The sequence below is a fragment of the Aotus nancymaae genome, unplaced genomic scaffold, assembly GCF_030222135.1.
Source record: "Aotus nancymaae isolate 86718 unplaced genomic scaffold, 86718_ANA_hifiasm-v0.15.2.pri h1tg000016l, whole genome shotgun sequence".
Taxonomy (NCBI): domain Eukaryota; kingdom Metazoa; phylum Chordata; class Mammalia; order Primates; family Aotidae; genus Aotus; species Aotus nancymaae.
In genome coordinates this window covers 5098395-5122558 of record NW_026988428.1, presented here as the reverse complement: position 1 = coordinate 5122558, position 24164 = coordinate 5098395, and the positions used below count along the sequence as shown (strand labels likewise).

General features: G+C 44.3%; 1 long non-coding RNA gene across 2 annotated transcripts in view; it reads left to right on the top strand.

The window, feature by feature from the left end:
* The window catches only part of LOC135275357 (uncharacterized), a 160329-nt gene that overhangs the window by 72176 nt on the left and 63989 nt on the right, over positions 1 to 24164 (top strand). For both annotated transcript variants that reach the window (XR_010342934.1, XR_010342933.1), the window contains exon 3: positions 23341 to 23419. This is a non-coding gene — a long non-coding RNA (uncharacterized LOC135275357). The remainder of the gene's footprint in view (positions 1 to 23340; positions 23420 to 24164) is intronic.

Genomic DNA, 24164 nt, shown 5'->3' with positions numbered 1-24164 from the left:
CCATGGAGCAGCCTTGCTTTCTAATGCCACCACTCACCCTTGAATTCTGTGAACCCCAAATATCTAAAAGAGATCTTAGTTAATTTTGCTAATAAATAGGTGATACAGCCTCAGGAGGTCCTGATAACATGTGCCCAAGCTGGTCAGAGAAGTTTGATTTTATACGTTTTAGGGAGACATGAGACATCAATCAACATATGTAAGATGAACATTGGTTTGGTTCAGAAAGGTGGGACAACTCTAAGCAAAGGCAGGGCAACTGGAACAGGGGAGGGGCTTCCAGGTCATAGGTAGGTAAGAGACAAATGTTAGCTGGAAGTGAAGCATAAGAATTAAAAAAAAAAAAAAAAGAGAGATAAATGGTTGCATTATTTTGAGTTTCTGATTAGCCTCTCCAAAGGAGGCAATCAGATATGCATTTATCTCATTGAACAGAAGGGTGACGTAGAATAGAACGGGAGGCAGGCTTGACCTAAGCAGTTTCCAGCTTGACTTTTCCCTTTAGCTTAGTGATTTTGGGGCCCCAAGATTTATTTTTCTTTCACAGTTCTTTACTGGGTGAAGCCAAGAACCCTCCCAGGCTAAGCCCCAATTTGGGGCTTGCCTGTTCCAAATCATTTTCAGCCATGTGATAGGCCCTCCCTCTCAACCAGACTCCTGGCTTGATGTTTTGATGAAGAATTATTATACTCGGAACACAGTGGGCCCAGTGTTAGGTCACACTCCAATGAATCCCAAAGGAAGGTTGACTACTGAGTAAAAGACAAAATAACAAAACAAGCCAGTTGGAGCTGCCAGTCTATACTTGGCTGCCTCTTGCGTTTCTCTGATTACCAGAGCCAGAATTAGCTATGAGTGGGAGACTACACTCTTTTTTTCCACCTCCCACTATTTGCTGACTCACATGGGCATTTCAAAAGGATCCCCAAGACCAAAATAATTTGCAATGAATACAAATACTTCATTTCTCATTTGGTCTTTTATTAAGGTCTGCAAAGGGATTTTGTACTTGAGAGTTAAATAAAGTAATTCAGTAAGTACATTTTATTTAACTGTATGGGAACCAATATCTAAATGTGACTTTTTGACTTGCTTTCAGATGTCACTTCTTGTATAAGATCTTGAAAGTTTAGCACCTCAGTAGTTATTTCTATGAGTGACCCTTTGGCAAAACCTACGTATACCATGGTATGGAATCAAAAGGAGCTATCTTCACCTGGTTTTCTTTTCTCTCATCTCGAATATTTTTTTTTTTTTTCTGAGATGGAGTCTCACACTGTCACCAGGGCTGGAGTGCAGTGGCAGGATCTTGGCTCACTGCAACCTCCGCCTCCAGGGTTCACATGATTCTCCTGCCTCAGCTTCCTGAGTAGCTGGGATTATAGGTGCACACCACCACACCCAGCTAATCTTTTGTATTTTTACTAGAGACGGGGTTTCACTATATTGGCCAAACTGGTCTCAAACTTCTGACTTCATGATCTGCCCACCTCGGCCTCCCAAAGTGCTAGGATTACAGGCATGAGCCACCGCACCCGGCCTCTTTTCTCTCATCTCAAAAAACTTCTTCTGCTCTTTCAGAATTTATCAGTATCCCTTTAATTCTTTTGAGTCTTGTCCTAGGAATTACCTGACAGAATTAATGAAGGCCGACTAGCTGCAGCTATGACTCCAGAGTTGGATTTAGCTAAAGCAACCCAATTAGGCCATCAGTGCTAAGGGCAGCATTGGCCTTCTGTAGTGACAACCGGCCTATCCCCTTTCCTCCAGGCAGGAAGGAAACACTCCTGTCATTTCTTACCAACAAGGAAACAATTTCTGGTTGCTCCTTAACAGAAAACAGGAAATTCTTTTGGTCATTTTCCCATGGTAATTTTCTAAATGCCTATTTCATGATAGATTCCAGAGAATTCAAGGACTGGAAGAGAAGCCTCAGATCATATGGTCTGTTTCCATGACAGCCCTTTATACCCATGTTAAAAAGTCTAGGTCTGCTCTCGGTCATCTCACCATAGTAAATGGTATTTTCTCTACAGGAGTTGATAGTATTCATTGCCTCTCTTGAAAGCAAAAAAGCATTCCTCTTACTCCTCTCTGAAGCACTAGAGAGTGTTGCCAGTATGGTATCTGATGTCTTTGCATATAGTGGGGACAGTTTTTTCAAAGCAAAAGACGTAGGATAGGTGATGGGAAAGGAGGAGAGAAGAGGGAGAGGAAGTGGGATGGGGGAGGAGCAGGGGAAGTGGGAGAAGAAGAGACGGTTGTAGATAAAAGGAGACTTGAGGCCGGGCATGGCTCACGCCTGTAATCCTGGCACTTTGGGAGGGCAAGATGGCTGGATCACCTGAGACCAGCCTGGCCAATGTGGTGAAACCTGTCTCTACTAAAAATACAAAGATTAGCCAGGTATGGTGGCATGTACCTATAATCCTAGCTACTAGGGAGGCTAAGGCAGGAGAATCACTTGAACCTGGGAGGTGGAGGGTGCAGTGAGCTGAGATGGCGCCACTGCACTCCAGCCTGGGTGGCAAGAGCAAAAAAACTCCGTCTCGAAAAATAATAAAAATAATAAATAAATTAATTAATTGAGAGAGACTTGAGAGCCCTATCAGCTAACTGCAATTGATGGGCCTAGTTTAGATCTTGATTTGAGTAAAATAATTGTAAAAGGATACTTTCGAGACAGTTGAGAAATTTGCATATGGACTATGTACTAACTAGATGATACTAAGAAATGATTGCTAGTTTTGTTCAACATAATCATTGTATTGGAGTTACGTTAACAAAAACTCTTTTCTGTTAGGGATACAGACTAAAGGATTTATAGTTGAAATGATAATATATCTGGTATTTGCTTTAAAGTATTCCAGGAAAACAAGATAAAATAAGATTGGATAAATGCTAATTATTGAAACTATGTACAATGAACTGAGATTCATTACATGCTTTACTCTTTTTTTTTTCCCCGAGATGGAGTTTCACTCAGTCATCCAGGTAGAATGCAGTGGCATGATCTCAGCTCATTGCAACCTCTGCCTCCTGGGTTCAAGCGATTCTCCTGCCTCAGCCTCCAGAGTAGCTGGGTAGAGACAGAGTTTCACCATATTGGCCAGGCTGGTCTCGAGCTCCTGACCTTGTGATCTGCCTGCCTCAGACCCCCAGATTGCTGGGATTACAGGTATGAGCCACTGTGCCCGGCCACTAGCTTTACATTTATTTGTATATACTTAAAATTTTCCCCGGATATAATTTTCTGGGTTGCTTTTTAAGAGCCAGAAAGAGCACATCTTTCATTTTTTTTCCCCCTTCTGTTAATTTTTTTCTTGTAATTATTCTAGTGGCAGAGAAGAAATATTATTCAATCCAGGTCTTGCCTATATTGTTTTTATTTATTATTTGTTTATTTTTTAAGGCAGTCTCCTCCCTCTGTCACCCAGGCTGGAGTGCAGTGGTGTGATCTTGGCTCACTGCAACCTTTGTCTCCTGGGTTCAAGCAATTCTTGTGTTTCAGCCTCCCCAGTAGCTGGGATTACAGGTGTGCACCACCATGCCTGGCTAATTTTTGCCTGTATTATTTTGAATAATGATAAAGTAGCTCAACAGTTGATCACTCAATGGCTGTTTTTTTATTTTTATTTTTTTCAGTGCTACTACATTTCATGTGTTTTATAAATATTGAATTAATAACTCTACAGGAGGTATTTTATTCTCCTTTTGCAGCTGAGGAAACTGAGGCTCAGAGCAGCTACCGTGACTAGTGCCAGGTTAATAGAGCCAGCAGCTGAGGAAGCCTGAGACTTGGAAACAGATCTAGTTCCCAAACCTGTGCTTTTTGCACTATCATCTTACCTCTCACTCTGTTTGTGGTTTGGGGCCTTGCTAACTAGTGACAGCCAAGTCCACTGGCAACTGAGAGTGAGTCACTAAAAATGTAAATCAGAGCCTGCTGCTTCTCTACTGAAAACCTTCCAAAGACTTCCAGACTAAAATCCCGATTGTTTTTAGAAGGCACAGGGCCCTTCCTGATCCCCTTTATCCCTGCCAGCTCGTGGCCCTCGTCTCTTTCAATTCCTTCTTTGCTCGCTCTGCTGCAGCCCCGTGCTGTATCTTAAGAACTTTTCCTTAGCTGTCCGATCTTCCTGCTTAGGCCCTTCCTTTGGTGTTCCCTCTGCCTGAAATGTTCTTTCCCAAATATCACCTGGGTTACTTTCTTCCCCACCCCTTTTTTCCTTCAGTCTTTGCTCAAATGTATGCTTTAAATTTTATATTTAAAATTTTATTGCCGGGCGCGGTGGCTCAAGCCTGTAATCCCAGCACTTTGGGAGGCCGAGGCGGGTGGATCACGAGGTCAAGAGATCGAGACCATCCTGGTCAACATTGTGAAACCCCGTCTCTACTAATACAAAAAAATTAGCTGGGCGTGGTGGCGCGTGCCTGTAATCCCAGCTACTCAGGAGGCTGAGGCAGGAGAATTGCCTGAACCCAGGAGGCGGAGGTTGCGGTGAGCCGAGATCGCGCCATTGCACTCCAGCCTGGGTAACAAGAGTGAAACTCCGTCTCAAAAAAAATAAATAAATAAAATAAATAAATAAATAAAATAAAATTTTATTTATTTATTTTTTCGAGACAGGGTCTCGCTCTGTAGCCCAGGCTGAAGTGCAGTGGTACAATCTTGGCTTACTGCAGCCTCCGCCTCCTGCACCCAAACGATCCTCCTGCTGCTCTGTCTTCAGCCTTCTGAGTAACTAGGGTCATGGATGTACATCATCCCACCCAGCTATTTTTTATTTCTATTTTTTTGTAGAGACAGAGTCTTGCTATGTTGCCCAGGCTGGTCTCGAACTTCTGACCTCAAATGATCCTCCCACCTTGGCCTCCCAAGGTGCTGGTATTACAGGCATAAGCCACTGATCCCTGCCCTTCCTTATCTATGTTCATAGCACTCATCACTACCTGACATTATTATGTACTTATTTATGTATTACCCCTGAGTAGAATGTAAACTCAGCAAGGACAGAAGCTTTTTTCGTTCACTGCTGTATCCTTAGCACCTGGACCAGTGTCTGTCCCATAGTAGCTGCTCAGTGAAACTTGCTGAATCACTAAGCAACTCTCAACTTCTTGAGTGCCATGCTGTGAGTCACCAGATTATTACATCGTGTGCAGACTGGGTAACCTGGGAGACTGAAATGGAATCACTGGTAAAGGTCCACAGCCCCCTCTGTGACGCGGGTGTGGTGGGAAGATTGGCATTCTGAATCCATCATTTCCTTGCAGCCTGATGTGAGCAAGTTTCTCAACTCTCCATGGTCTTTGTTGTGTCATATGTAAAATGGAGATAATAATTATTAGATAATTGCATAATTATCAGGTAATTATGTAGAATACTGAACACATTATCCAGTTCAAACCTCCTTTTTATGGTAAATCAGAAGTTCCCCCTCAGCTCCATAAACTTTCTTTGGTTTCACAATCCCAGACATCTGATGCGGCAGCCAACAGCCCTGAGAGGCCTTTGGCCGGAAACGAAGGATTGATGAGAGCCAGTGTTCCCCGTCTCTCTTGTTTGAGCATGCCGATGACATGGAATAACCTCTCTGATGTATTGAATTTGTTTCTCCACTGTCGCTTATGCCGCCAGATGATCACTTCCCAGTTTGATAAAAATCACTTCATAATGGGGATTAGACGGCACCAAAATGACAGTGGTCTCTGCTGGATCTGACACATTCTCTGTCTCTCTTTTTTTTAGCCCCAAACCTCTAGTATGCCAAAAGTTTGCACAAAGACTTACTGTTGTTATAATTGTCTAGGACTTCATAAATTAGCTATTGTCCTGAGATAACCTCAAAACTCCTTGCTAAGAGGTTTAAAAACAATTTTTTTTAAGGGAACACAAATATGGACACATTGGTTAAAAAACACTTTTCATCTCATGTAGTATTTTTTTCAGGTTTGAGTGGAAAGTGGTGTGTGACCACAGGAACGTACATGAACAAAAGCAGTACGCTAATTAAAAAACACACAAATGTTGTATTGTCTGGGTATTAATTCTTTAAGGTCATGTCTTAGTTTATAATGGCAAAGGGAATTTATTAAGGGAGAATTATTTGATAGGAATCTTTTTTATTATAAGTTACATGCAGGTTAAGATAACCAACAATATTTTTTCTTTTTTTTTGAGACAGAATCTCACTCTTTCTCCCAGACTGAAGTGTACTGATACGATCTTGGCTCACTGAAACCTCCACCTCCTGGGTGGGTTCAAGTGATTCTTCTGCCTCAGCCTCCTGAGTAGCTGGGATTATAGGCGCACACCACCACACCCAGCTAATTTTTGTATTGTTAGTACAGATAGCGTTTCATCGTGTTGGTCAGGCTGGTCTCAAACTCTTGACCTTGTGATCCACCTGCTTTGGCCTCCTAAAGTGCTGGGATTATGGGTGTGAGCCACTATGCCCGGCCAACAGTATTTTTTCTATGAGAACCATGAACAAGAGAAATCTCTGCAACATATACTTCTTGCTTATTACATTATGGTGTTTAGCTCACAGAAACTTGGGAGGAGATAAGAAAAAAGAAGAGAAGACCGGGCGTGGTGGCTCACGCCTGTAATCCCAGCACTTTGGGAGGCCAAGGCGGGAGGATCACGAGGTCAGGAGTTCAAGACCAACCTGACCAACATGGTGAAACCCCGTCTCTATAAAAGAATAAAATTAAAAAACAAAAAGAAGAAAGAAGACAAGAGGAGAGGAGGCAAACCCTCATTGGGCGTTGTATTAGTCTGTTTTCACACTGCTGATAAAGACATACCTGAAATTGGGTAATTTATAAAAGAGGTTTAATGGACTCACCTTTCCATATGGCTGGGGAGGCCTCACATCATGGCAGAAGGTGAAAGGCATGTCTTATATGGCAGCCGGCAAGCAGAGAATGAGAACCAAGCAAAAGGGGTGTCCCTTTGCAAAACCATCAGATCTTGTGAGACTTATTCACTACCATGAGAATGGTATGGGGGAAACCGCCCCCATGATTCAATGATCTCCCACCAGGTCCCTATCACAACACGGGGCAATTATGGGAGCTACAATTCAAGATGAGATTTGGGTTGGGACACAGCCAAACCATATCAGATGTTAAGCTGGAGGTTAATGTTCTAGTCAGTTGGCTATAGGGAGGGAGACTGAGACTTGCCCTAGTTTCTGAGGTTTAATACCTAACAGAGCAGGAAGCAAATGAGCACTCAGCCATGTGTGCGCCCTTTTCCTGCAGTCCTTAAACAAACACAGCAGCAGTTCAAGGGCAAAAGGTGGGTCTGGCACTGGAGCTGGGTTTCCTGGTGACTTTACTCTCTTTCTTGGCATTTGGTCTGTGTTTATAGTCAAAGCAACAGACATGAGGTAATGAAGCAGAGAAGGAAATCACAGAATAATGACCGTAACATAAAGGCATTGTTTACTCTGAACCTTCTGAAGGATGGAGGAAGGATGAAAGAGTCAGCTGCACTGCGTCTGCCTCGGGGTCATCTGTGGCCTAGATTTGCTCTATTCTATGGTCTACAATCACTCACTGTTGCACCACAGTTATTGGAGCTCAAGGGGTCTGTGAAAAGCATGGAGGTAATCACCCTTCCCGGGATTCCTGTTGGGACTAGTGATGATAGCTGAGTGCCAGGAACTCCTTGGTACTGGGCATTAAAAGGTGCTTCATAAATATTTGAGTGACTTGACTCTTACACAGGCTGTAGTCATGGACTCCATTCCTTTGCAAATATAACCCAGGACATGGTAGGGCTTGAGGGAATGGTACACCCCGGGAACTGAGAGAGACTAAGGGCCAGTGTTACTAATGCATCCTCGTTTCATCTGGAGGCGGCAGTAGGGATAGGAGTCATTTAGGAAGGGCCAATAACACATTCAAGGACATGAGGCTACAAGAGAGTCAGTCGGCCCATGTCCCACCTCAGGGACCCAGAGGACAGAGTCTAGGTGGCAGCTTCGAGCATGACCATGGTATGCCCCTTTGCCTAGCTCCTCTACTAATGTTTTAGGGACTTATACAAGTTTAGTCCAAAAAAGGCTTTCTAGTAAGAACTATGAAATATAACCTATGCCAGCAGTATGGAGACTCTGGAGAAATGGCTATGAACTATCCTTTGACAAAGGTATTGCAGAGTACCTCTAAGAACTCTTTTTTTTTTTTTTAAGAAAAAATTTGTTTTAGGTTCAGGGGTACATATGCTACATATGCAGGTTTGTTACATAGGAAAACTTGTGTCACGAGGTTTGTTGTACAGATTATTTCATCACCCAGGCACAAAGCCTAGTACCCAATAGTTAGTTTCTGCTTCTCTCCCTCCTCCCAACCTCCACCCTCAAAGAGACCCCAGTGTCTGCTGTTCCCTTTGTGTTCATGGGTTCTCATCATTTAGCTCCCACTTATAAGTGAGAACATGTGGTATTTGGTTTTCTGTTCCTGCGGAGTTTGCTAAGGATAATGGCTTCCAGCTCCATCCATGTTCCTGCAAAAGACATGATCTGGTTCTTCTTTTTGTGGTTGTACAGTATTCCATGGTGTATATGTACCACAGTTCCTTTATCCAATCTGTCACTGATGGGCATTTGGGATGATCCCATGTCTTCGCTATTCTGAATAGTGCTGCAATGGAAAGCAGTGTGGCGGTTCCTCAGAAAGCTAAAAACAGAACTACCATTGAACCCAGCAATCCCATTGTGGGTCATTCAACCCAGCAATCCCATTATGGGTCACTCAATGGAAAGCAGTGTGGCAATTCCTCAAAAAGCTAAAAACAGAACTACCATTCACCCCAGCAATCCCATTATGGGACTATAAATCATTCTATCATAAAGACACATGCACGAGAATATTAATCGCAGCACTGTTCACAGCGGCAAAAAATGACTATGATATGTTGGTGACTAACTGCCAGGGAAACAAGGGACATCAGAGCGCATGAAGCTTTGCAGGTGGGGGTGGGAGGGTGCCATGATGGGAGGGAGCAGCATGGAGCCTGAGACTAAAGACATTAGTCCCTGTTGGTCACAGTAATCCAGTCTGGTCATCACAAATTCTGAAATGAATCCAATAATGGAATAGTCAGAGAGCAGAATCTGTTTCTGGACCTGCGTAATGTAATGTAATGTAATGTAATGTAATGTAATGTAATGTAATGTAATGTAATGCAATGTGAGAACAGGAAGCTCAGAGTGGCTCTGTCACCAGGCAGGTAGCATGGCTGCTCTCAGAAGCAGAGATCACAAAAGGATTCAGTAGCAAGGAGTGCAACTAGAACCCAGTGATGGAATCCAAGAGAGTGCACGTGTCCCTTTATACAGGAAAAGACTTCCCAATGAGCCCTCTTGGCAAAGGAGGCACCACATTGAGGAAAGCAAATTATTACTTAATGGCCGTGACACAAAAGAGCAGCTCCTGATTTTGCCAAATCCAATCCATTGTTAACAGCACAAACCAGGTGAAAGTAGAGTATTTGTTTCTGTGTTGCTTTTTGTGATTTGAACACTGATGTCATGACTTCCTCATTTCCATTTTTATGCTTTTCTCCATTTCCCACTGGAACCATTCAGCTAAAGAATATTTGGCTGGTGGACGACAGGAAAATGCCACGCATAGCAACTGAAGATGTATGTGCTACGGAAAAAATCTCCTGGCCCTATAAAATCAACAAGGAAAATTCCTAGCACGGATGCAATAATGACTTCTCAGTGTTAATTCTGGTTCATTTCACATAATCCTTACGTTCTAGAAACAACACCTGTTCATTCTGCTGTAGATCTGTTGGAAGCCCAGGCATGAGAATGCAGGAAAACATTTCTAAGCCAAATTACTATGTAATACTAATAGTGATATTTCATTATGTGAGACACTTGGTGTATTTTTCTTTTAGACTTCTTGCAGAATGGGGCAGATGGCATCACATAGTGGAGGTAGTGAGTATTCAGGATCAGGGCTTGCTCACATGCTCTCCCCACCCCAACTTTCTGCTAAGAGTCACTAGAGGGGCCAAGTGAGACTTTAGATAGGACCAGCATTTGCACAAGGTGGAAAATCTCTCTAATACCACACCTGAGGAGTGGCAGGAGGAACAGAGCCTATGCCAGGCATGTCAGGTGCTGTGACCCTGCTTTGAACTCCATGGGTGTTTAGCAGGCTGTGAGGAGTCTGGGAGGGTGGGCAGGAATGAGAGCTGGGGAAGGAGAGCAGCAGGAACTCAGGGGGACAGGTCTGAGCAGCAGCCTGGAATTGTGAGCCTGGTCCAACAAGCCAGGCTGCGGTTCCCTTATGACCACCTGCAGCCCTTGGGTAGAGATGTTTCCTACATGAACACAAGAGGGAAGGAGGCACCTCTGCTTTGCCTGAATGAGCGAGCGCTGGGATGGAAAGTAGAACACAGGGTCAGGACCCAGATTATGATTAGAAAGTTATCATAAATCAGGTCAGTCAGGCAAGGAGGAAGCAGGCAAGAAAGATGCCAACAACTGGCAAGACATGGTGGCTCACACCTGTAATCCTGGCATTTTGGGAGGCTGAGACACGTGGATCTCTTGAGACTAGGAATTCTAGACCAGCCTGGCAAATATGGTGAAACCCCATCTCTACTAAAAATACAAAAATTAACTGGATGTGGTGGCACATGCCTATAATCCCAGCTACTTGGGAGCCCGAGGCAGGAGAATTGCTTGAACCTGGGAGGCAGAGGCTGCAGTGAGCCAAGATCACACCACTGCACTCCAGCCTGGGTGACAGCGTGAGACTGTCTAAAAACTAAAGAAAGATGTCAACAACTTCAAGCACCAGCAGCTTAGTGTAAAAGGACCCCAGGCCCTCTGGAGAGGTTAAGTTCTGGGCAAGAGGCCAGGCCAACACAACTGGGATAATTGGCTTTTGGGCCACCACTTTCTTCTCTCTCAAAGCCATCTTGTATGGCATTTGGATTTTTCTTCCTGAAACAAAACTTGATAGACATCACTCTCTGCTCAGAGAGGTTTGGATGATTCCCTTTTGCCCCATGGACCAAGTTCCCACTCCTTAGCCAGGTGTTCAAGAGCTTTGACAGTTTGGCCTTCAATAACCTTTCCAACCTTATCATCATCAACTGCTCACCTTCCTAATCCTCCTCTTCTGGACAGGGTGGTCTTTTTGCATTGTCCAAACAGAATTTGCTTTCTTGCTGTCTGAGAACCCAGGATGAGATGAAAACCCCCTAAACTGTCCTCTTGTCTTGCCATAGGAAATCTGGATTGGTCGATCAGGCTGCCAGTTACGGTAGCCATTTCTCTGCTCACATGTGATTTCACTTCTCAGCAACATTTGACGGTATCCTTCCTGAAATATCACTTTCTTTTATTTCTCTCATGTTCTCTTAATTATTCTCCAATGGCACTTGCTGCTCTTTGTAAATCATTGTTTGTTTTTTCTCTTGCAGTTGAGCAGCAAATGCTGAGGTGCCTTAGGGATTTGTCCCAGGCCCTGTTCTTGGCCTGCATTCTTATCCTGGTCACATTGTAGCGGACTACATTATGAATCCCAATTTTATATCCTGTCTCCCACTTCCTGCATCCAGGGTGTCATCTCAGGCAGAATATACTTCTCCTGCCCTTGGAACTTGGACGTGTAACCTGCTTTGGGTAATAATACACAGACAGAAGTAAAGGTGTATCATGAGCCCCCATCTTTTATTTATCATAATTTTTTCTTTTTTGGAGACAGGGTCTCACTCTGTCACCCAGACTGGAGTGCATTGGCGCAATCACGGCTCCCTACAGTCTCAACCTCTCAGGCTCAGTCAATCCTCCCGTCTCAGGCTCCCATGTAGCTGTGGTTACAGGCGTACGCTACCACCAGGCCTGGCTAATTTTTGTATTTTTTGGTAGAGACGGGGTTTCGCCACGTTGCCCAGGCTGGTGTCAAATTCTTGGGCTCAAATGATCCTCCTCCTCTCAGCCTCCCAAAGTGCTGGGATTGCAGGCGTGAGCCACCGCACCCGGCCCCCAGGTCTTTCCTAAGGCCTCTGGTGCTTCCTTTTGAGCCATTGCCTGACCGGCCTGTTGGTCCCAGGGGGATGAGAGACAGAGCAGAGCTTCACATCTGACCCACAGACAGAAGCAGAGATGCCTCAGGTGAACCCCAGCCAATCTGCAAATGGTAGGAAAAGTCAATGGTTTTATACCACTGAGTGCTGAGAATGATCATGCGGCGACAGCAAATCAACATATCATCGGTTTACTTATGACTCCCGAGTACAGATGTTCAGCCTTTGACCTTACTTCTTTTGTGCTCTCGACTTTTATATCTGGCTACTTGGCATCTCCACTCACTGGCTAACATGCATCTCAAACCAAAAGAATCCATCATGGAACTCTATTTTCATCCCCAAATCTGCGCTTGTGCTATCATCCTTCGAGTTATCCACGCCAAAAAACTAGGAGTCAGCCTTGATTCCCCTTTCCTTCACTTCCCACGTTTAACCCATCAGCAAGCCCTGCGGGTGTTGCTACAGAGCACCGCATATCAACTCGGCCACTCTTCTCTATCTTCAGTCACATGCCACCTCTTGTTTGGAAAACTTCGGTAACCTTTTAGTTGGTCTTTCTGCTTTCACTTTGGTTCTTTCTTCAATCCCTTCAGCTGGCGGGATCTTTTAAAAGAGTAAATCGGATCCTGCAACTTCCCTCCCACTGCTACGCATCATTTTCCAGAATAAATCTGAACTCCTGCAAGGTTCTCATGTTCTGGCCCTTGCTGGCCTCTTCAGACCTCATTTGATGCCACGCTCTGGCCTTATTGGTCTTTTTGTTGTCTGCACTTCAAATGTTGCCAGCTTGTCCTGACCTGGGGACATCACACTTGTTATTCCCTTTAGTAAGAGTGTTTTCTCTAATATGTTTATTTCTCCTTTCTATCTATCATCTATCTGTCCATCTGTCTGCCTGTCCATCCACCCACCTGCCCGCCCGCCTGCCCACCTGCCTGCCTGCCTGTCCACCCGCCTGCCCGCCTGCCTACCTAGCAGTCTGCTTCTCACCATATGGTTATCAGCTTAAATATTACCTCCTCAAAGAGGTAATATTTATTGAACACTGTGTGTGTGGCCGATACTCCTGCAGTGGAGGTCTGGCTGCCCCAGCTGCTGGGAGGACCGGTGGCAGACAGTCTCCAGCTGTCAGCCCCTGCAGGAATTGCTTCAGCTACAGAGAGCTTTCCCCAGTGCCACGCCCCATCCTAGGGTGGTCGGCATCCAGTGGGATATCTGAAGGCCTGTCCGCCTCAGGTCAACTTGAGATGACACTGAAGGGTCATTCTATTTCTGCATTCCTCCTGGGGTTGGCTGAGCCTATCACAGGGCATGCTTTGCAGCTCACCTTCTCTCTCTGCCCACTTCCAGTTCCTCCTCCTCCTCCTCTCCACTGACATTGACACTCTTTAATAAACACTGCGTGCTAAACTCCATTTCAGTGTGGGTTTCTCGACAGCAAGGAAGCATCATTTCCTTCTCGGTGTTTACAACTCTTTGAAATTTTGTTTGTAGGTTGATTGATTGTTTCTCTTACTAGAATCTAAGTTATGTGCATGTAGGGACTTATCTGACTTCTTTACTCTTGTGTCCCCAGTGCCCTGACCAGCCTGGCATGTCATTATCATCACCGTAGCAAACATCTACTATGGATTATATACCAGGCACTGTTCTAAATACTTTACCTATATTCATCCTCTTCATCTTCACAACAACCCTGTGAGACAGGTGCTAGTATCTTCTCCACTTAGAGACTGGGATGCTAAAATACGGAAAGCTTAGTTGGTTAGCCCAGGGTCACACAACTGGTAAGTGACAGAGCCAGTGTTTGAACCCAAGCAATCTGGCTGTAAATTTCGTGTATAACTGCTCCATTATGCTGTGTTTTTTTTTTTTTTTGGTAGGAGCTTTTCAGTAAATGTTTGTTAAATGAGTGAATAAATACAGAATAGTTGGCCATGCTTTTGTAATCTGAAGGCATCATCTAATTATTCATTTAACAAATATTGTTTGAGCACCTACAATATGCCAGGCAATGTGCTATGCCTGGGGATGCAGGGTGAACAAAGCAAATGGGACCTCTCCCTCAAAGAGCTAGCACAGTATGAAGGGAGAGAAGAGACTATATACAACAACAATTACATAATTGCACATTGTTACCTACTGGCTGTTATCCTAATCCTTGGTTTCCTTTTCAGGCAATTGGAGTACCACAAATCCACCCAGACCTCTTCTATAGGGCATACTATCAGGTAACAGGACCATGGTGGCAGCATTTCCTACAGTCAGTGATTTTTTTTTTTTAAAGACTGAAGGGCACTCACCTTTCTCAGCCTTAGCAGGAAGAAAGAAGAGAATGGGGATGATAAAGCTTCTGTTGATAATGGTGACTAGCTGTAGGGCAGGTGGCCCCAACCCTCATTAGGAACCAGACCACACAGCGGGAAGTGAGTGGCAGCAAGCAGGCTAAGCTGCTTCTGTATTTAAGGCCACTCCCCATCACTTGCATTAATGCCTGAGCTCCGCCTTCTGTTGGATCAGCAGTGGCATTAGAGTCTCATAGGAGCGTGAACCCTACTGTGAACTGCACATGTGAGGGATCCAGGTTGCCTGCTCCTTATGAGAATCTAGTGCCTGATGATCTGTCACTGTATCCATCACCTCCAGATGGAACCATCTAGTTGCAGGAAAACAAGCTCAGAGCGCCCACTGAGTCTACATTATGGTGCGTTATATAATTATTCCGTCACATATTACAATGCAATCATAATAGAAATAACATGCACAAGAAATGTGACGCACTTGAATCATCCCAAAACCGTCACCAACCCACCCCTGCCCTGTGTCTGTGGAAAAATTGTCTTCTATGAAACCGGTCCCTGTTGCCAAAAAGGTTGGGAACTGCTGCTGTAGGGAGTCACCTACAGCTCCTAACCCAATTCGTTGTCTCAGGCCTCAATTCCCAAAGCATTCCAGGAAACGATCCAGGGGGAGCCAGGGCCCTTACCTGCCGCTGCAGACCGAGGAAGCGTGCGCTCAGGAAGAGGTGTTTCAGTGTGATGACTGAGGGCACTGACTCTGGGGCGCGGACCTGGGCTTGCACTTTGGATGGGTCACTTACTAACAGTGATACAACAGCCAACTTCTTGAGCTTCCCTTCCTCATGTGTATAATGGGAATAATAATAATAGCACCTGCCTCCGAGGTTACCATCAAATTGTGAAGATAACTCATGTAAAGCTGACCTCAGTGACAACAGGATTTGGATCGCAGGGGAGTCTGGGTGTCTGTTATCACAGTTGTTATAAACTACAACAGGGAACTCTGTCCCCCTTACCTAGTGAGATTCAAACCTGGGACGCTGATGCTAGACCTAGTTCAGATCGCCTTCTCTAGAATGCCTCCCACAGCCTCATTTGGGGCTTCCTCAGCACCGACTTGTAACTTACTGATAGCATTTCTCCCAGGGCAGCGCATGAGTGCTTGTTTGCCTTATCTCCCCAGTCAGGCCTCTCTTGGCTGGTGTTTGAATTGTATTAGTCTTTTCTCCTCTTCCACCCCTTAGTTTTTCCATTCCAAGCTATTGGCATGAGGACGCTTGCATTGTATATGGAAGGAATTAAGTGCTAAATCTGTGGTGCCGTAAAGGAATGGCTTCTCTTTGTAGAGTGTAGTAACGATCTCTGCCATGTTAGCAAGGTCAGCACTCTGGACTCCTGGGAATAGTAGCCTCAGTTTGCACCAGTTTAAGATGCTCAGGGACACTACTTCTTTCATCTCTCTTCCTGCTCCTCCTCCTCCTCCTTCTCTTTCTCCTTCTCCTCCCTCCTCCTTCCATCCTTCTTTTTTCTTTTTCTTTCTTCTCTTTCCCCTTCCCCTCTTCTTCCTCCTCCTGCCCTTTCTCCTCCTCCTTCTGGAGTCTCCCTCTGTTGCCCAGGCTGAAGTGCAGTGATGCTATCACTGCTCATTATAGCTTCAAGCACCAGGGCTCAAGCCATCCTCCCATCTCAGCCTCCCCAGTAGCTGGGACTACAGGTGCACGCCACCACCCAGCTTGCTTATTTATTTATTTAAGACAGAGTCTTGACTGGGCATGGTATTACACACCTGTAATCCCAACATTTTGGGAGGCCAAGGCAGGCAGATCACTTGAGGTCAGGAATTTGAGGCCAGGCTGGCCAACATGGTGATACCCTGTCTCTACTAAAATACAAAATATTAGCTGGGTGTGGTGGGCATGCCTGTAATCCCAGCTACTTGAGAGGCTGAGGCAGGAGAATCACTTGAAGCTGGAAGGCAGACGTCACAGTGAGCCGAGATGGTGCCACTGCACTCCAGCCTGGGCAACAGAGTGAGACCTGGTCTCAAAAATAAATAAATAAAGAGAGCCTCACTACATTGCTCAGGCTGGTCTCAAACTCCCGGCTTTAAGTGATCCTCCCACCTCAGCCTCCCAAGGTGCTGAGATTACAGGTGTAAGCCACCATGCCTGGCCTCAGAGATACTTTGTCATCTTCTTTTTTTCAAATATATTTTTATTTTTATTTTATTTTTTAAAGACAGGGTTTCACCATGTTGGTCAGGCTGGTCTCGAACTCCTGGCCTCAGACAATCCATCCCCCTCGGCCTCCCAAAGTGCTGGGATTACAGGTGTGAGCCACTGCGCCCAGCTTTTTTTTGTTTGTTTGTTTTGAGACGAAGTCACGCTCTGTCTTCCAGGCTGGAGTGCAATGTTGTGATCTCAGCTCACTGCAACCTCTGCCTCCCAGGTTCAAGTGATTCTCCTGCCTTAGCCTCCCAGGTAGCTGGAATTACAGGTGCCTCCCACCACGCCCAGCTAATTTTTGTATTTTTAGTAGAGAGATAGTTTCACCATGTTAGCCAGGCCATTCTTGAACTCCTGACCTCAAGTGATCTGCCCGCCTAGACCTCCCAAAGTGCTGGGATTATAGGTGTGAGCCACTGTGCCTAGCCTCAGGAACACTTCTTAATGTTTTTTTTTTTTCTCTTGCCCTTAAGAAAACTTGAAGCAACCTCTTTTGTTGGTCTTTTTATTCTTCTCCCTTCCTTCATTATTATTGTTATTATTTCAGAGACAGGGTCTCACTCTGTCATCCAGACTGGAGTGCAGTGGCATGATCATAGTTCACTGCAACCTCAAAGACTCCTGGGCTCAAGGGATCCTCCTACCTCAGCCTCCAGAGTAGCAGGACTATAGACATGCACCATCATGCCTGACTAATTTATTTTTTTTGAGATGGAGTCTCGCTCTATTGCCCAGGCTGGAATGCAATGGTGCGATCTGGGCTCACTGCAACCTCTGTCTCCTGGATTCAAGTGATTCTCCTGCCTCAGCCTCCCAAGTAACTGGAATTAAATATGCATGCACCACTATGCCGGGCTAATTTTTGAATTTTTAATAGAGACAAGGTTTCACCATGTTGGCCAGGCTGGTCTTGAACTCCTGACCTCAGGTGATCTGCCTGCCTTGGCCTCCCAAAGTATTGGGATTACAGGTGTGAGCCATCGTGCCTGGCTTAATTTTTTTTTTTTTTTAAAGAAGAAAAAAAAAGGAATAAAGAAAGAGAAAAAGAAAAAATGAGGAAGAAAAAGGAAGAGAAAGAGGGAGAGAGAATGGGAGTATTGCTTTATTGCCCAGGCTAGAATGCAGTCTAAAAATGGGAATTGAAAATCTCTTTTATGCCAATAATTGTGCTTAACAATGGAGACAGGAAGGAGTAAGGGAAGAAAATAACAAACAAGTAGCCAACCAATATTTCATTTAAACCTATGAAATGCTATGCAATTATTGAGGAGTGATTTACTTCCAATTATGTAGTCACTTTTGGAATAGGTGTGATATGGTACTGATAAGAATGTGAGTTTTGTGTATTTGAAGTGGAGAGTTCTATAAATGTTTATTAAGTTTACTTGTTCCGGGTCTGAGTTCAAGTCCTGGATGTCCTTGTTAATTTTCTATCTCGTTGATCAGTCTAATATTGCTTATGTATCTGGGTGCTCCTGTATTGGGTGCATGCATATTTAGGATCATTAGCTCTTCTTGTTGCATTGATCCTTTTACCATTATGTAATGTCCTTCTTTGCCTCTTTTGATCTTTATTGCTTTAAAGTCTATTTTATCAGAGGTGAGAATTGCAACTCCTGCTTTTTATTTATTTATTTTTGCTCTCTGTTTGGTTGGTGAATCTTCCTCCATCCCTTTGTTTTGAGTCTTTGTGTATCGTTGCATGTGAGATGGGTCTGGATACAGCATACCGATGGGTTTTGGCTTTTTATCCAATTTGAATAATAATATATATGAGTTTAATACTGCCATTTGGTGCTAGCTGGCTGTTTTGCCCATTAGTTGATGTAAGTTCTTCATTATGTTAATGCTGTTTACTTTTTGATGTATTTTTGGAAAGGCTGATACTGGTTGTTCCTTTATATGTATAGTGCTTCTTTCAGAAGCTCTTGTAAAGCAGGCCTGGTGATGGTGAAGTCTCTAAGTACTTGCTTGTTTGCAAAAGATTTTATTTTTCCTTCACTTGTGAAGCTTAGTTTGGCTAGATACGAAATTCTGGGTTGAAAGTTCTTTTCTTTAAGGATGTTGAATATTGGCCCCCACTCTTTTCTGGCTTGTAGGGTTTCTGCTGAGAGATCTGCTGTAAGTCTGATAGGCTTCCCTTTGTGGGTAACCTGACCTTTCTCTCTGGCTGCTCTAAGTATTTTCTCCTTCATTTCAACCCTAATGAATCTGACGATTATGTGCCTTGGGGTTGGTCTTCTTGAGGAATATCTTTGTGGTATTTTCTGTATTACCTGGAGTTGAATATTGTCCTGTCTTACTAGGTTGGGAAAGTTTTCCTGAATAATCTCCTGAAGAGTATTTTCCAACTTGGATTCATTCTCTTCGTCACATTCAGGTACACCTATCAAACGAAGATTAGGTCTTTTCACATAGTCCCATAGTTCTTGGAGACTTTGCTAATTCCTTTTTATCCTTTTTTCTCTAATCTTGTCTTCTCGTTTTATTTCATTAAGTTGGTCTTCGAACTCTGATATCCTTTCTTCTGCTTGATCAATTCGACTGTTAAAACTTGTGCACACTTCGCGAAGTTCTCGTGTTTTTCACCTCCATTAATTCACTTATATTCCTCTCTAAATTGTCTATTCTCGTTAGCATTTCGTCAAACCTTTTTTCAAAGTTCTTAGTTTCTTTGCATTGGGTTAGAACAAGTTCTTTTAATTCACAGAAGTTTCTTATCATCTACCTTCTGAAGCCTACTTCTGTTAATGGAATGCACTCGTTCTCCATCAGGCCTTGTTCCGTTGCTGATGAGGAACTGTGATCCCCTGTAGAGGGAGAGACACTCTGATTTTGGGTATTCTCAGCCTTTTTACGCTGGTTTCTTCCCATCTTTGTAAATTTATCCACCTGTCGTCTTTGTGATTACCGACTTTCAAATTAGGTCTCTAAGTGGACGTCCAACTTGTTGATTCCCAGCGCTGAAATCCGAGCAATCCACTGTGCTGGCCAGAACAGCGGTGTTAAGATTGATGGTGCTTTTCTGCCCGGGAATCTCTGGTCTAGCTCCCTTCTTGAGTCCGTCCTTCAATCAGCTGAATAGGCGACTCTGTCTTCCCGGAGCTCCAAACAACATTGGCCAAAAGGGACCCAGTCCCGCTCACTCTGCACCAAGAACTGCTGTGCCAAGGTGCCGGCAAAATCACTGCACCGGCCACAAGAGTTGTGCTGGTGACCCGTGGGGCTCTTCCGATGGGAATCTCCTGGTCCGTGAGCAACAAAAATTCATCTGAAAGTGTGGTGTCCTCTCGTTCTCTGCACTTTCACTGAGAGCTACAATCCTGAGCTGCTAGTGATCAGCCATCTTGGATCTCTCTCTCCGGCTTAATTTTAATTTTAATTTTTTATAGATTGGATCTCGCTTTGTTGCCTAGGCTGGTCTCAAACTCCTGGGCTCAAGCAAACCTCCTGCCTCAGTCTCCCAAAGTGCTGGGATTATAGGTATAAGCCACTGTGTCTGGCCCTTTCTTCCTTTATAGAGGAAGAAATAGATGATGGGTGTGGTGGCTCATGCCTGTAATCCCAGCACTTTGGGAGGCTGAGGCAGGTGGATCAGGAAGTCAGGAGTTTGTGAGCAGTCTAGCCAACCTAGTGAAACCCCATCTCTACTAAAAATACAAAAAATTAGCCGGGTATGGTGGTGTTTGTCTGTAATCCCAGCTACTCGGGAAGCTGAGGCAGGAGAATTCGCTTGAACCCAGGAGGCAGAGGTTGCAGTGAGCCAAGATCGCGCCATTGCACTCCAGCCTGGGTGACAGTGCAAGACTTTGTCTCAAAACAAAACAAAACAACAAAAAATGAAATAGGCAAAGAAGAGTTAGGAGGTAAGCAGAACATGAGCCTTCTTAAATGGAATTATAGGTGAGTTTGAGATTTACAGGAGAGGCTCAAACAGGGTGATTTGGAGGATGCCCTTGAACCTAGAAAAAGACACAAAAACATTTGGTTTTCTGGACTGTGAAAGGAGTGAAGACTTCTCTTTACAACAACCATAAGTAGTTGTGGATGTGAATTTCCTAAGCTTAAGGAATAAAATCTTCAGCAAACTCTCCAGGTCACAGACGATTGGCTCCTTGCTCTGGAATAGCAATGCTTAATGTTGAGAAGCTTCAAACCTTTGAAATCTGTCATTGCCCAAAGCCTGAGATTCACTCACTAAATACCAGGTTGACCTTCCTATAGAAACAGCATGCAGTTCATGACAAATACGCCAGGGAGAGAATTTATAGAGTTAATTACTAGGCTCTGGTCTATTAAATGTGCAAAGCACACATGCATGGGGCTGGAGCTTTGACATGAGTGGAGAGACTGGAATTCCTTTGCAGCTGGAAAGTGCCGGAACTTCCCAAAGTCTTGAAAGAATGCCTAGAATTTATTTATTTTTTCTTTTCTGGTTACGTTATTTCTCACAGTGGCAAGTGAATCTTCCCAAGCTACCATGACAAGAGTCTAGGAGCCCCTGGCAGGCTTATGGAGGACAGAGCCAGCCAGTACTCCGTGGCTTGGGCAGGCGGGGATCCCTGACTTTTTCTCACATGGGGGGCAGACAGGAGCTGTTGTAAATCTTTAAAGCCAACATGAAAATTAACGAGTACAGCACAGAGCAGGACCTTGTCAGCTCGGTAAAGGGCGGTGGAGGAAGAATTCTGCAGCTTCCCCCTTGGGCATTAAGGGAAACTCCCGTTTTGTGGCCATTATCCAGTTATAACAGCTTTCTACTCTGGAGGATTTAGTCATTTACTGCTTTCAAGTCACCTGGGGGGAGAACGGTATTCAATACAATCAAGATGATGGGGTCTCTTGTATTGAATTTTCCGTTTAGTGATGAAACAAAATACTTCTCTGAATCCATTTAGGGCATTGAGTGCTCCATGAAGAAGCCCTACAATGGAGAAAGAGCAGGGATTATTAGAATGATCTTCTGAAGGACCTCCCCCACTAGAATGGAGAATGTAGAATACAGAGTAGGGATTGGGTGTCGTGAGCTGCTATATCTCCAGAACCTAGAACTGGACCTATCACACAGGAGGCTGAGAAGAAATAGGTGTAAACTAACGAACGGAGATCTACAGTCCAACAAATGATGCCGTGAAGGGAGCTCAGAGCTTTAAAGCGGCTGATGTAGTTGCAGGAGCATAGGGTTTGGAATCAGGCAGACATAATGTTGTTGGATTGTAGATCTTCATTCATTAATTTAGCACATATAGGTTCATTCATTACTTAGCACCTATAGGTGTTGGCTCTGCTAGTTTGCTAGCTGTCTGGCCTCGGGCAAGTTACCTTACTCCCCTTCATCTGGAAGTCCTCATCTGTGAAATGAAGTAATAATCCCTACTTCAAAGGTTGTTCTGAGGATTACTTGAGATGATGATTGTGGTGGTGTTCCACCCTCTGAAAATGCTGATCCCAACCCTATCTTTCCTTAAATCATGTCAGTTCAGTAAGGAATTTACATAATGAACTATCTATGCAGTGGGAAAGTTAGAAAGTGAAAGCATCTATTTATTGCCACAAAAATTTATAGATGAAGTTTGGGCAACATAGGGAGAATCTGTCTCTTCTAAAAAAAAAAAAAAAAAGATCCGGGCATGGCGGCAAATGCCTGTAGTCCCAGTTACTTGGGAGGCTGAGGTGGGAGGATCACTTGAGCTACAGGAGGTCAAGGCTGCAGTGAGTTATGATCTCACCATGTCACTCCAGTCTAGATGATAGAGCAAGACCCTGTCTCAAAAAAAGTTGATAAATTATAAATGTATTTATTCATTTATGAAGATTACAAATTACTCTTCATGTCATAAGGCATTTATTGTTTTGTTTTTACATGTATGTTATTTTGTGTTTACAAAAGGAGAAGACATTTCATAAAGCTATTGAATCCTGAAAAGTCAACTTTTATTTTTATTTTTTTGAGACAGGAGTTCATGCTGTTGCCCAGGCTGATTATGGGCAGGATCTGAAGTTCATGATCAAGGTTCACTGCAGCCACAACCTCCAGGACTCAAGAAGTCCTCTTACCTCAACCTCCCAAGTAGCTGGGACCATAGGTGCGTGGCACCATGCCCGGCTAATTTTTAAATTTTTGGTAGAAATGGGATCTCCCCATGTTGCCCAGGCTTGTCTTGAACTCCCAGGGTCAAGGGATCCTCCTGCCTCAGTTTCCCAAAGTGCTGGGATTATAGACATGAGCCACCAGCCTGACCAACATGAGGCTTTAAACACTACTTCTCAGAGAGTCTTTAGCCAGTTCTGGAAGGATAATATCTGGGGGCACGTGGAAACTTGGAGGGGCATGTTGTTCCTAAACTTAGTCTTCTCTTCTGAAGCATTTGGTGAAACCTACAAAATTTGGGGGCATGCAAATTAAGTATACTTATAAATATTATTTGAAAAAATGCATTCACTGTATTTTTGCTTCCAAATGATTAGTATAACATTTATCAGAGAGGCAGAGAACATGCGGATAAAAATATCCAGTTGTGTATTCTCAGTTGGTATGAAAAACCCTCTAGGTCACTGAAGGTCACTGCCCGGCAAGTCTCCGTGTACACGAGAGTGTTGGTGCGGAAGAGTGTTTCTGATGTTAAGGAATTCTGTTTGCTGTGCTGCAAGCTGTATATGTCTCCTTGGTTTTTCTCCCCATATGTAACAACAACAAAAAAAAAATTGCTATCCTAGATTTTATTTTATTTCTCATTCACAGGAAAGGGAAGGACAAGTGTGGAGTCCGTGTGGATTTCTCTTATTTTATTTGTGGCTTGAATCTACATTTCTGAGAGACGGTAAGTTAAGCCGCCCTCCATGTTTTCCTTTCTTAATGTCACTTCCTGTTCTCCTTTCTCCTTCTCAAGCCTCTGAGGGGGTACAGTGGAGTGTGTTTCCAGGACTGGCACTGCCTAAAGGAAAATTAGGAAGCTATCTAGGCAGCCTGATTTATGAGGCGTCGAAAGATGCATCTGACCAAAAATATCTCCCCCACTGGCCTGCCACCAGTGCCTGAAATACCCACAATTAGAATCACTCATTAAAAGTTTTCTGCAGGCTGGGCACGGTGGCTCACGCCTATAATCCTCGCACTTTGGGAGGCCAAGGGGGGCGGATCACCTGAGGTCAGGAGGTGGAGACCAGCCTGGCCAACATGGTGAAACTCTGTCTCTACTGAAAATACAAAAATTAGCTGGGTGTGGTGGCAGGCGCCTGTAATACCAACTACTTGGGAGGTTGAGGTACGAGAATTGCTTGAACCCAGGGGGCGGAGGTTGCAGTGAGCTGAGGTTGCTCCACTGCACTCCAGCCTGGGTGACCGAGTAAGACTGTCTCAGAAAAAAAAGTTTTCTGGCCAGGTGCAGTGGCTCACACATGTAACCTCAGCACTTTGCGAGGCCAAGACAGGCAGATCATGAGGTCAGGAGTTTGAGACCAGCCTGACCAATATGGTGAAACCCTGTCTCTACTAAAAATACAAAAATTAGCCAAGCATGGTGGCGTGTGCCTATAATCCCAGCTACTCATGAGGCTGAGGCAGGA